The following is a 13,029-nucleotide window of genomic DNA, read 5'->3' on the forward strand; positions in this document are numbered from 1 at the left end:
TCTGCAAGGCCTACGGCGTCTCGAGCGAGGCCGTAACTCAGCCGCGTGATTGACGGCTGGGATGGAGAGCTGAAAAGCAGGCTGGACGCGTCAGATCATCTGGCATGTTGGAATGCCAGAGCGTCTGACTATTGTCTGATCTGGACAGGGCAGGCTGTGTGTTAGGGGATGGGAGAACGTGTGTGAGAGTCATTCAAACATTACTGAGACATCGAGAGCCCTCACAGACAGATCAGAGAAGGCTAGCGTGACGATGTGAACGTGTGTTATCTGATCGGAGCGCGGTTTGGCTAACGCTTAGGTTACAGCAATCACAGGTCGCTGAGTCACACATATGCACACTTCACACCCACACGGGCCTGTCAGATATACATCAGTGACAACCCCCTTCCTGAATTTACAACATGGACATCAGACCCCCCCTCAGACAGCTGTCTGCCACCCTCACCCTACCTGTCACCTGATATCTCACACACACATATGTAGACTGAACTATGAACATGGCTGCATTATTTTGATCAAATATACAGTGAAGATGTGACATTTTATTACAATTTAACTACAACTGTTGTCTATTTGAATATATTTTAAAATGTAAACCAGTTAAAATTTTCAGCATCATTACTCCAGTCTTCAGTGTCACATGATCCGTCAGAAATCATTCTAATGTGATGATTTGCTGCTCAAGAAACACTTTTGATTATTATCAATGTTGAAAACGTCGTGCTGCTTTATATTTTTGTGGAAATCGTGTTACATTTTATCCATGTTTTTTTGATGAATAGAAAGTTCAAAAGAACAGCATTCATTTTTCTTTTAAAATAAATCTTACCCACCCCAAGCCTAGCTATATATATCATTTTTACATGTAACATTGTATAATCTCTCTATATAATAGATGTTTCTCCTTAAATTTCTTTGGATAAATAAAATAGACACAAATGAGAAATTGTAGATGTGGAGTAACAGTCTAAAGCTGTAAAGGTAACAATAAACTCAAATCATTTGGTTTTGTTTAAAATTTGAAACGGCAAACTTTGGTTTGTTAATTCTGAGAAGTTTGAGCCATTGTTGAGATCTCTTCTGAAGATTATGGTGATACGCAAGGAAGGTTTTTTTGCTGTTCTCAAGAGGATAATCTAAAAAGCAGATGACTAAAGCATGACTCTCCATTTGCTCTCCATTAAATCTCATATTTAAAGAAATCGGATTCAAATGTTCTTTCCTAAGGGCTTGTTTGTTATATTATGTAGCCTATATGTTTATGCAAATGAATGTCTGTAAATTAAGATTCTGCTTGACTACCTCATTTTAATCTCAGTAGTTCCACAGTAGTAACAGAAATACCAGTAATTATATACCAGTAATAACAGAATTATTGTATTTTGGCCAATACTTCAGTTACAATGGCACATTTATACAAAGAATGTTCAAGTCCAGTCAGTTTCCACAGAGTTTGAAGCAATTTATCATAATTCTCAGCTCACGCTCATGAGAAACATCTCTCAAACTGTGTTTTTACATCGTGACTTTCAGCAGAATGAAACGGGAGACGCCACCCAGAAAGCGATGACCTCTGACCTTGTCGTAATGCCAGCCTCCAGGCGTGCTGACTTCACAGAAGCAGATGCACACAGCTCTTTCTGTTGTGTTCTTCAGCTGCCAGGCTCTGGAGCCATGGGGAGAAAAGCTCAAGGACAGGGAGAGAGGAGACGGAGCCCTCGCCTCCGGGCCTGTTCTGGATGCCACTCTCAGCTGTTGCCCAGGTAACAGGACAGGCGGGTTTATGGGATAATGTGGGCGGCTGGTGTTCTGGTTTGTGGTTATCAATGCACAACATACCCTATAGCGTATAATTAAGCACATAACCAACAAGATTATATATATATATAATCAAAACAACCTCGAAGAGGAGTCCACTGCAATAAAAAAAACACAGATTATAAACCTAATGAGCCCGAGCAGGAGCGAGTGTGTGTGTGTGTGTGTGTGGACGGTTTGACAAGCCGAGGAGATTCCACTTTGCTTCAACTCTCCAGATGCCATCACCATGACTACACCAGGCTGGGAACCTGACCTTTGACCTCTCAAAGGGTCACTAAGTGACCCCTGCTGTTTGTACAGAGAAACTCCTTAGTGACGATCGAGGGAGAAAGACATCTGGCGGTGCGTGTGTGTGTGTCTAGTGAATTACTAGGCATAATGGACGAATCCATAACTCTGAATAAAAGTTTTGGACATTTACAATGATAGAGTGGGGTTTTGAATTTTTATGCCGTGCCGTGTGATGCTTGTGCGATTGTCTAAAATAAGTAATATTAAAGCGAGTGTCTAAAATAAGAAATATTAAAACGTTACGTCTCTATTTCTCCGATCTGACAAACTAGCCTATGTCGGGGGAAAAGTCTATCAATGTGCTATTTCTTTTATACGCCCTCACTTTTTTCTTTTCCATATTCATTTAACATGACATGCACTTGTTTTGTGCTCTCTCTCTCTCTCTCTCTCTCTCTCTCTCTCTCTCTCTCTCTCTCTTTATGTCTATGACGCCCACATTCTTAATGTGTGCATCTCCAACTCTATTATTCTCTCATGCTATTGGACATTTCTAACTACGCCCAATTCTCTCTCTATCTCTCTCTCTCTGCCTGTGTCTTACATATTTATATACTACGAGTACTAAATAGTATTAGAAATGAATGCATCCTAGATCATTTAAACGGAACTTTTTATTTTCTGTTTCAAATAAATGCTGTTTTTTGAACTTTCTATTCATCAAAGAATCCTGGAAAAAAATCTATCAAGATTTCAACAAAAAATATTAAGCAGCACAACTGTTTTCAACATTGATAATAATAATACACGTTTCTTGAGCATCAAATCATCACATCAGAATGATTTCTGAAGGATCATGTGACACTGAAGACTGGAGTAATGATAGGCTACTGAAAATACAGCTTTGTCATCACAGGAATAAATTACATTTGAAAATATATTACAATAGAAAACAGTTATTTTGAATTTTAATAATATTTCACAATATTACGGTTGTTTAGATCAAATAAATTCAGCCTTGGTGAGCATAAGCTACTTTCAAAACATTAAAAAAATCTTACTAACCCCAAACTTTTGAACAGAACATTGAAAATATGATGCCAAAAGTGCCCATATGGTTCAAATTTCTGGTGAATTTTGCAAATGTGTACAAACAATTAGTTAAATGCTGCTATTTGTCAGTATGTGTTCAATATTATATAAATGACTTCTCCAGTTCTCTTAGTTAAATCTATAGTTATCAATTTAATACTGCCATTTTGATGTTTCTGTGCCAGATAAATGTTTTAATTGCTAATTACATAGTTACATTTAATTGCTAATTACATATATGCTAATTATAGCTTCAGTGTAGTTAGTCTTGATAAGCTAAATGAATGAATGCAAATAAAAAACACTCAGTCATACTATACAGTAAAGTGGTTCATAACATCAGTATGCAAACTGAAATACAGCCATTATCTATTTATTATTTTAAATGGTATTTTATTATTATTGTAAGTTCTGCAAATAATTAAAAGAAAAAAAAGTTCTGTATTCCATTGAAATCTGCTTTTAAACTCATGGACTTTTAGTCTTGATTGAGTGGCAGCCTCAGAAGGAGCCCGGGGCCTTGCAGGCCACAGGGCAATAGTGCATGATAATATACAGAACAGAAACACGCGGGAGTCAAGCAGAGCCCAAACACACATCCTGTCTCCTGTAGGACTCCAGGTGCTGCGCCGTATCACATTTCCAAGCTCAGTCCCCAGAACGCTGCCAGTCAACGTGCCGAGAACTCGGAGCGAAAGACCGTCTGTGTGTTTGAGGGTGATACAGCACATATGGCCCAAATGATCTGGCAACTCTATTTATTACACACAAGAAGTTAAATTGAGCCTTATGAAGAGTGTGTGAACATACAGGCCTGGCAGCGGCCAACCAGCGTGATGTTGCGCAGGCCTGAACGAGTGTGTACGTGTGCCTGGAATTTCTATATACCGTGGTTAGAGGCCATTTCTCTCTCCCAAGCGCACTGAATCGAGCTCTGTCAACTGGTTTAAAAAAGTTTTCCACGTCTTGATTACTGTCATCTTCAATCACATCTCATTGGACAGCCATAAGGGAAGCCGCATTTTAATTAGTCATATTAATTAATACAGCTGTTAAGAGTCTCGGTCCAGTTCCCATTACCATCAAATAATTTCACATGCCCAAACTAGAGTTCATGCAACATTGAGTTGTACTTCTGATTTTTCGTCGTTGTTGTTGTTGTTGCTTTTATCTCACTTTCCAGGTGTAATTGATTCAAATTAGTTCCAAACTCACATGAGAATTTACTTAAATCTTATTAATGTTTGTAGCCAGATGAGTTTCATTAATATATAAACATCTCTCTGGAGTTTTGGTCCCAGGAGCTCTAATGCAATAAAGCATCTTTAACCACCATCTGCCCTGAATTATGGTCTAATTACCTAATAACCCCCAACATAAACGAACAGAATATAATGTTGTAATGTTTTAATGTAGCACCTGCATAATAATGTCATCTAAACTTGCTATCTGACAGTTGTAAACATCTGAATTTCTGCTGTTGCTTTAGTCGATGACTCCGGGTTTTCTTGTGAATGAGTGATGCTGTGTTTTCATAACCGAGACAGATCTTCAGCACTTACCGTAGATAATTCAGAGCGTACGTTCACCCCGTCACTTTATTACACACTTTATTAAAGCACTCTGACCAGAGATGAGAGGCTGCAATATCCACACCATTATTTTTCTTAATGCCTGCGATCTATCTCTGTGCATTAATGCACCCGCAAAGGATTTCACCGAGTGTGTGTGTGTGTGTGTACAGTAATTGTGAGCTTTTTACATTTAAAAACAATAAATTAAAGGAAATATAATGAAATGCTTTGTTTACAAGGAAATATAATTTTATGCAGACATGTCACGTCTTTGACGTTCTATTGAGATTCTTCATGTTTTTCATGTTATTGGTACATATCCAAAACATCATCTGAATTACCAGCTGTGCAGATCCAGACTCACTGATGTGTGTGTGTGGTTCATGTACACCCTATGTTATGGGGACATGTTTTGGTCCCCATAAGGAAAACAGCTTATAAATCACATTAAGTGATGTTTTTGGAAAATGTAAAAATGCAGGAAGTTTTCTGTGATGGGTAGGGGGTAGAATATACAGTTTCTACAGTATAAAAATCATTATGCTTATGGTAAGTCCCCATAAAACATGAAAACCCAACATGTGTGTGCGCGTGTGCTAGCAGCTGAGCGAGGTGAGGTGTGTAAATCGTGTTTGCTGATGTATGTGTTTGGCATTCTTATGGTAATGGTGTCAGATAGCATGTAATGAATTCATTATACTGCCTTATTGCACCCTCATCTGCCAACAGAGAGCCACCCAGGGACATACTGTACGTGTGTGTGTGTGTGTAGTTGAAAAATATTATATGGCATTATCATTTCTAATAAGATAATAAGGATCCTGCTTTTGTTTAACTATAGGGAGTGTTTCTTTTTATTTAACGACAAAGCATTTAAATGCTTGAATGTATTCACATTCATTTTTTTAGTCAATTTATTCAGTTATTTTTTCTTAATGTCTATCTGTTATATGGTGTAGCAGTCATTTGTAGTGTGTAGAGAATCTCGGGTCCCATACGGTTGAGTATATGGCGCTCTTTTGCTAATCTTCTCTGCCCGCCCTCGTTTCTTTAGTTATGAAATATTGGTTGTAACATGAAAACAATGGCTATGGAAATGTTTAAACAAACATTTGATTGCAAAATGGAGAGGATCAGTGACAGGCTCTAAATTTATTAATTTGTTTCTGTACCGATTAGTTACATCCCAAACTGCACTGCGTATTGCTAATTATGACTATATATAATTATTCATTACTGAAAATGATGATGGCAACGGAGGAAAAATAATTTGCCAGTGGAAATGAAGGTTGATGGAGTATTAGTTATGTTTGGAATGGAATACTGGCACACTGCACAATATGTACTGTATACTGCATGGAAATAACCATCATAGACACTGACAGGAACAAACCCCACCAAATATTTACATTAGTGGTCAGTCTGGATGAGTTTTTCTTATTTTATTACATTTGTTCCACCCGAATATGTGGTTACATACTAGCTATAAAGCCTACTATATTTTAAATAGCACACAAAATGCAACAATACTTTCAAACAGCAGTATCCTACGTTGACCTCAACAATGGCATGCTGCATTCAGCGAGAAGCTAGTGCCATCTGGTTATCGTCTTGAAAAATAAAAATATTTATTTTGCATTTTAAAACCAATTGAGTGTAAAAATTACTATCTGATCAAAAAATGTATCAAAAATGCATTCAAATTATTACAAACCATTGCAGATATTAGTTCTGGTTCATTCACATTTTGACAAACAGGCTAGGTCATCTGGATATTCAATGCATACAGAAAATGTGCATGTGGTGCACTGCGCAATGCATTATAGCCTACATAGGCTACAGCAGTAATACTGCAGTACTAGTAGCATACTATTTGAACAAAGCCACTGAGTAAAGTGTCAGATCAGACTGGGAGTAAAAAAGTCAAGCACCTCATGTTTGAGTAGGACTCTACACACAAACTCTTTACCTCACAAACACTCACTCACGAACTCAAACACACAGAATCTCCTTCCCACTTGCTCTGCTTGGCTTCATATTTCTCCATTACGCAGGTTTTTAAACACCTCTTGTACTCCTATTAGAGAAAAAAGAAGCAGAAGAAGAAGAAGTTCTGCACTATTTATCCCGTCAGACTATCAATCACTGTCGCTCTCGCTGCCCCGTCTTGGGCGCAAAGACAGCGCTACGCGGCCAGCCATTTGTCAAAGCGGCCCCGGAGGCTACGCATGGCTGTGTCCGGGGAGGACGGCCTGTCGTCGGGCCGACGTGGATGAACGAAAGCGCTATGCAAATTAGCGGCTAATCTGTGGCGGAACACAGGCGCGCCCGGCTCGCAGGTTCCATTACTCCTCTTTAGCTCGGTTGATTATGATTAAACTGATGCCTGCCGATCGGTTTTAACCCTTTTGCCCGCCAAAAAAGCAGCCCGGTGCGGATGCTTCTGTTTGGCTGGAGGCGCGTGGAAGATGAACTGTCTGTTTATATAAATAAACACGCTAAGTTTGAGTCACGATGGTTCCCCACAGAATCAGCAGTTTAGAGTGAAACTCACCTCTTTGAGATTATGTTAATGAAATAACCTTATCAAAATGAGAGAAAAGGAGTGGCTCAGGTTGCGTTGACACACTTCACACCATCTCCAATAGTTGAGTTTTTGCCACCTTTGCTGGAAAAAAAGCCTGAAAGATGAAATTTAAAGTCAGCTTGAAACAGTCAACATTGTCCCAATATGTAGTGAGCAGGCAGCGTCCTTTACTGTCCTTACCAGTACACGAATTCATGAACACAATATAGCCTACCGATTCATGAGCTATGGAGCTAGGAGTTGATTGAGACGCACCCTATATCTGATGCCGCTTTTCCACTGCATCATATATGCAACTATATGCTCTCTTTTGGGGGGTTTTCCACTGTAGGCTACCTAGTACCTGGTACTATTTTTTATAGCCTACCACCTTGGTTGAGGTTCCAAGCGAGCCGATAATAAAATGTGACGTGTAAACACTGCAGATCGCTGATTGGTCAGAGAGTATCTGCAATCACTGATCAGAGAATATCGTCACTACAGCGATTTGCGACAAGAGACACCAAACCCGCTGGATTTCAATAGTCAGCAACAGCCAACCGCAGTATAATTTGTTCACATTCATGACTTTTAATGACTTGCTTGAAACGACCGTTGCACACAACTTGAAAAAAGAAATGCAGTATCGGGGTCAGAAACCGAGGTGGCGGCGCAACTATAACGATCAGTCTATAATCCCACCCACTTTAAAGCGGTATTAACTGCAGTGGAAAAGCAAACCGAGCCAAAGTAAAGCGAGCCGAGTCGTACCTGCGCAGTGGAAAAGCGTCATGAGTGACCGGCTTCTCGAACAAGAAAAAAATGTGGGGCGGGTCTTGATTTTGTAAATGGGGAATTGATTGGACCATTATATGGGTGTGGTTTGCTGTTGCTGTGATGTCACGTGAGTGACAGTTTGCCCCGCGCTCACGCCAGTAAACACATCATCAGAGAAGAGAAGAGATGTGAAGTTACTTTGATTAAAGATTATGAGGACACACAAATTTTGATTAAATAATGACGTGGACGAATATATCATTTACAATAATAGTGCTATAGTTTGTTTTCATGGTGACTTTAAAGGTTCTTCACTACAAATTCTGAACTCAGAATCAAATGTTGGAAGTTGTTTATTTCATTCATTTTGATCACTGTATATGTTTTCAGCAGGAAGACGCAGTGGATAAAAAGCGATGGAAGCAGAGATGTTTTGATTGATGGGTTCTATCATTCACTCCCCCTTCACCACATCGACAAGAACGAGTGAATGAGGTCTGCTAGCCACAAAATAAGACCTCTCTGTAAAAACATGCTCTAAGCGAGATTACTGAAGAATGAGAGCAACAACCCTAATTTTCATTTAAGTTAGGCCTATGTAGTGCACTCATTTTTGTTTGCGCTTTTGGTACGTTTTTCAACCCCCATAATAATCCTGTTCAGGGTCCATTGTCCTCTCTTGTCCATACAATTTTACAGTTTTCTTTTATTCCTGAACAACGAAATCTTTATGCGAATACAGCACGCAGACCAGTTTGCTGTTTTCTTTCCCTGATGCATCCATTATAATGCGCAAGGGAAAATAAGGAACAAGGGAATTGGAGATGTGAAAGAGAGAGGGAGGATTCTATTCAGTAGAATAAAACAAAGAAACAACAAAATAAATGTCATCCTTTTTTTCCTCCTCCTTTAAAACCACTCTATCTGCACCAGTAGCCCATCTGTCTATTTCCTTCCCTCTACGGACTATGATATGACATAACTTCATTCTCTCAATAGATTGACAGTAATTTCATTTTCAATTTGTTGTGGTTCAAGGCAGTAATGATGACTGACGGGAGCTACTGCCACCTGGTGGTCAAATAGAAGACTGCAGCGCTTTAACCGCACAACTGTATCATCTCCACAGGACGAACCTGTTGTTCAAGAATCTCGCCACCAGGAGGAGCACTAATACAACACATACCACGATTTCAATAGACACAAGGTAAATAAAAACAATGTAATTCATGTTGATTGTGCTGTGCATTCCAAAGACATGTGATTTTTTTTAAGTCAAATTTGAATTGTAACAAAATCATTTCATGAAAAACTAGGCTACTTTTTATGCTATGCAGAATTAAATCGAGATTAATGAAATTAATGATTTTTAACTGAGGTAATAGAATAGCCTATGTTGAATTGTAATTTCAATGTGAATAATAATAATAATAATAATAATAATAAAAAAAATCTATTATACTTCCCATAGGCTACATGAAGACTTTTTCATAGACAATGGTGAATTTCCAAAAACACCTAGGCTTATATTATAACCAATAGCCTATGTAAAATGGCATCAATAGAAATTTGCATTTAATTAAGATGGCGTTTCAAAAATTGCAACAAATTATTATTATTATTATTATTAAATAAATAGTTTTAATATAGGCCTATTATTTGACCTATGAACCATGGTGGAAGACCACATTTTCCAGAATGTTCTAATTTACCCTGAAAGCTGGTTTACAAAATAGAAGCATGCCCATTTTGTTACGCTGAAGAGTTTTCTGTGTTGTGTCTGCCTTGAATATCTTTCAAATGCAATTCAGTAAATTCATCTTCCTGTCCTTACAATTCTTCATCCCGTAGACATTTTATTCAAATTCCAACTCATCAATTCTTAAATTCTGATTCTTTATTATGAACTGCTGAATGTTCAAAACTAAAGTCAGACAGCCTATATTATCAGGAATAGGCCAGACGCTTTAGATGCCCAAAATGTTCCCTTTAAATGAAAATGACTCTTGTCGGGCCAAATGAAGTTTCCCATCAGAAGCTATAAGATAATGATTAATGGACTGTGTGTTCTGCAGACTGTGGAGAGGCCGATCTTGGCTGCCATGAGCAAACTATCAACGCCAGAGCCCAGCTGGTGCTGAACAGCCTTTCGAGTGGGCCATCAAATGTGACTTGTTCTTATTTAATCCCCGTGTGAATGAACCCCGCATACCCTGTCCTACCGCCAGTTTAACACATGAACCAAGCAGCCCCCAGACAGAGGGCAAGTCCTCCTTAAAACACCCAGCTAGGGCAGCGGTCAGCCATTAGTCTCCCTCAAACAGCCTAATCGCACCAGTGGGCATCCTGGCATCAGGCACTTCACTGGCCAGTGTTCCTGTTCAAACTAATGCCAGTGCCAGGACTGATGACTATTACCTCTCAAATAGACAGGACTGAGAGTCTGCCCTCTACTGGTCGGATGTGGAATTGTTCTTTCTTTCTTTCTTTCTTTCTTTCTTTCTTTCTTTCTTTCTTTCTTTCTTTCTTTCTTTCTTTCTTTCTTTCTTTCTTTCTTTCTTTCTTTCTTTCTTTCTTTCTTTAAATATATATATAAAGAACAGATGCATTAAAAAAATTCTCTCTCTCTCTCTCTGAGAGAATTTTCTTCAAAATGCATCTGTTCTTTTAAAGATGTTTAACACATGTTTATAAACACATTTAGTGTGGACACATTTAATTTAGAAATATAGAATGTGATGTTTTAATTATTTTTTTTATTGGCTTGTGAATAAGTCTTTGTTTTTGGGGTATGATGAGACTAGTTGTTTTTAAATAGGCTATTGCCAGTCAAAAGTTTGGACAACTGTTTTTCATAATTTTAAAGACCTGCTTAAAGATCTGAAATGCTTAAATTAGTTTTGCGGACAAATATAAGTTGTGCTTATGTATGAATATCTTTACAAAAGCTGGATGAAGCTAATGGTTAAGGAAAAGCATTAAACAAGTGTCCTGAGAGAATATTAAAGGGTTAGTTCCCCCAAAAATGAAAATGCTGTCAGTAATTACTCACCCTCATGTTGTTCCAACCCCGTAAGACTTTTGTTCATCTTCGGAACACAAATCAAGATATTTTGGATGAAATCTGAGAGCTGGCTCACTCCTTCATGCTGCTAGGTAACCGATATTTGCTGGCCCAGAAAAGTTAGTTAAGACATTGTTAAAATAGTCAAAGTGACTACAGTGGCTCAACCTTAAGTTTATCAAGCGACGAGAATACTTTTTGTGAAAGAAAAATAATGACTTTATTCAACTCTTCATTTTCTTCTGTGTGGGTCTCTGAGTGAGTTCACGAGAGCGTCACGACGCATGTGTGAGAACTGAGAAGATGACGCTCACGATTATTTGATGGGAAAGTGTGAAAGGTAAGCCATTTATTTTGCGGCACTGATAAGGCACTTTTACATTTTCCCGTTGGTTTCTCACTATTTGGACATCCAGGAAATGCACACTTTAGAACTATTTTATACTCTACATCGAGACCCATCTGCGTCATCTTCTCAGTTCTCGCGCATGCGTAGTGGCGCTCTCGTGAACTGAAAATGAATTGTTGAATAAAGTCGTTTTTTTTGTTTTTTTTTTTTCGCACAAAAAGTATTCTCGTCGCTTGATAAACTTAAGGTTGAGCCACTGTAGTCACTTGGACTATTTTAACGATGTCTTCACTAACTTTTCTGGACCGGCAGATGCAATTACTAGCAGCCTATGAAGGAGTACCTTAAAGGCACACTATGCAGTTTCCGTTTTTCCGTTTTTTTCTCAAACAGTGACCCCTAGAGTCGCTGTGGAGTACTTGTAACGTTACTGTCGTAAATTAGCCTGGCAAGCCAGACCTACATCAAGCTGTTAGGTCTGGCAACTCACCATAGACACGGCTCAATCCGAGGGGCGGGATAAACGGCTGTCTTTCAAATTCCCTCTGCACGCAATAGGAAAGCGCTTCAACCAACCAGAGCGTTTTCCCAACAGCGGAGCTAACGTTAGTTAACTTTTGCCATATCTGGCCGGCAAAACTACGAACACATCTTCCTTTTTTTAAGAATGACTTAAGTGCCGTTCTTTGCTCTTTTCTCAAAGAAAAACCTAACTCCAAGTCCTCCAGAGTCGTGGCCAAAGCCGATTTGAAAGACTGTTCGCCAGCAGCAGCCGCCATTCTTTGTTTTCAAGTGGCAGGTAACCGTCGCAACTCTGTCGTCATTATGTTAAGTCCGCCCCGCCTACTCTATACACGACGTGATTGGCCTGACCCAATTTAGGTTTTTGCAGCTCTAAAGTCAACTGAGAGTTGCTAGACTACCGTGGCTGCAAAATACATTTTGCTGCCGCCAGGGTGCGTCTAGATTTCTCGGCTAGTCGTAAATACCAATCACGCAGAGCCATCTCTCTGCACTCTTCCGACCGCACTTTCTTTATTTTCTTCGTCGACTCTGCCATGATTCACGTCTGAAATGCGTGCTAGTGTCTTCCATAGAGGCTGCTTCATATGTTGTTGATGTATGTGACGTCGTGCCGTAAAGCAAGTCGTGATTTGGCGGGGCGCCACCTCTCAAACTTGCATTGCTGGTTTTGCCCCCCCCCTGCTTTGCTATCGGGATGATTCGCCCTACTACGAGTTCGTTTACCATCAAAATGATTTCAAAGCTGTTATATTAAGGTACAAATCTTGCATAGTGTGCCTTTAATTTGTGTTCCGAAGATGAACGAAAGTCTTACGGGGTTGGAACAACATGAGGGTGAGTAATTACTGACAGAATTTTTCATTTTTAGGTGAACTAACCCTTTGAGAGAGGAAAATAAAATATAACATAGTTTCTATATTTTTTTTACATAAAAAAATAAATAAGTAAAAACACACCAAAAGTGAAATGAATAAGCCTCAGGCTGGAAAGCAAATGTATGCCTCTGCAGTAGAAAGTGCAGCTCAAA

This window comes from Scardinius erythrophthalmus (genome assembly GCF_964197995.2).
Source record: "Scardinius erythrophthalmus genome assembly, chromosome: 1".
NCBI lineage: Eukaryota > Metazoa > Chordata > Actinopteri > Cypriniformes > Leuciscidae > Scardinius > Scardinius erythrophthalmus.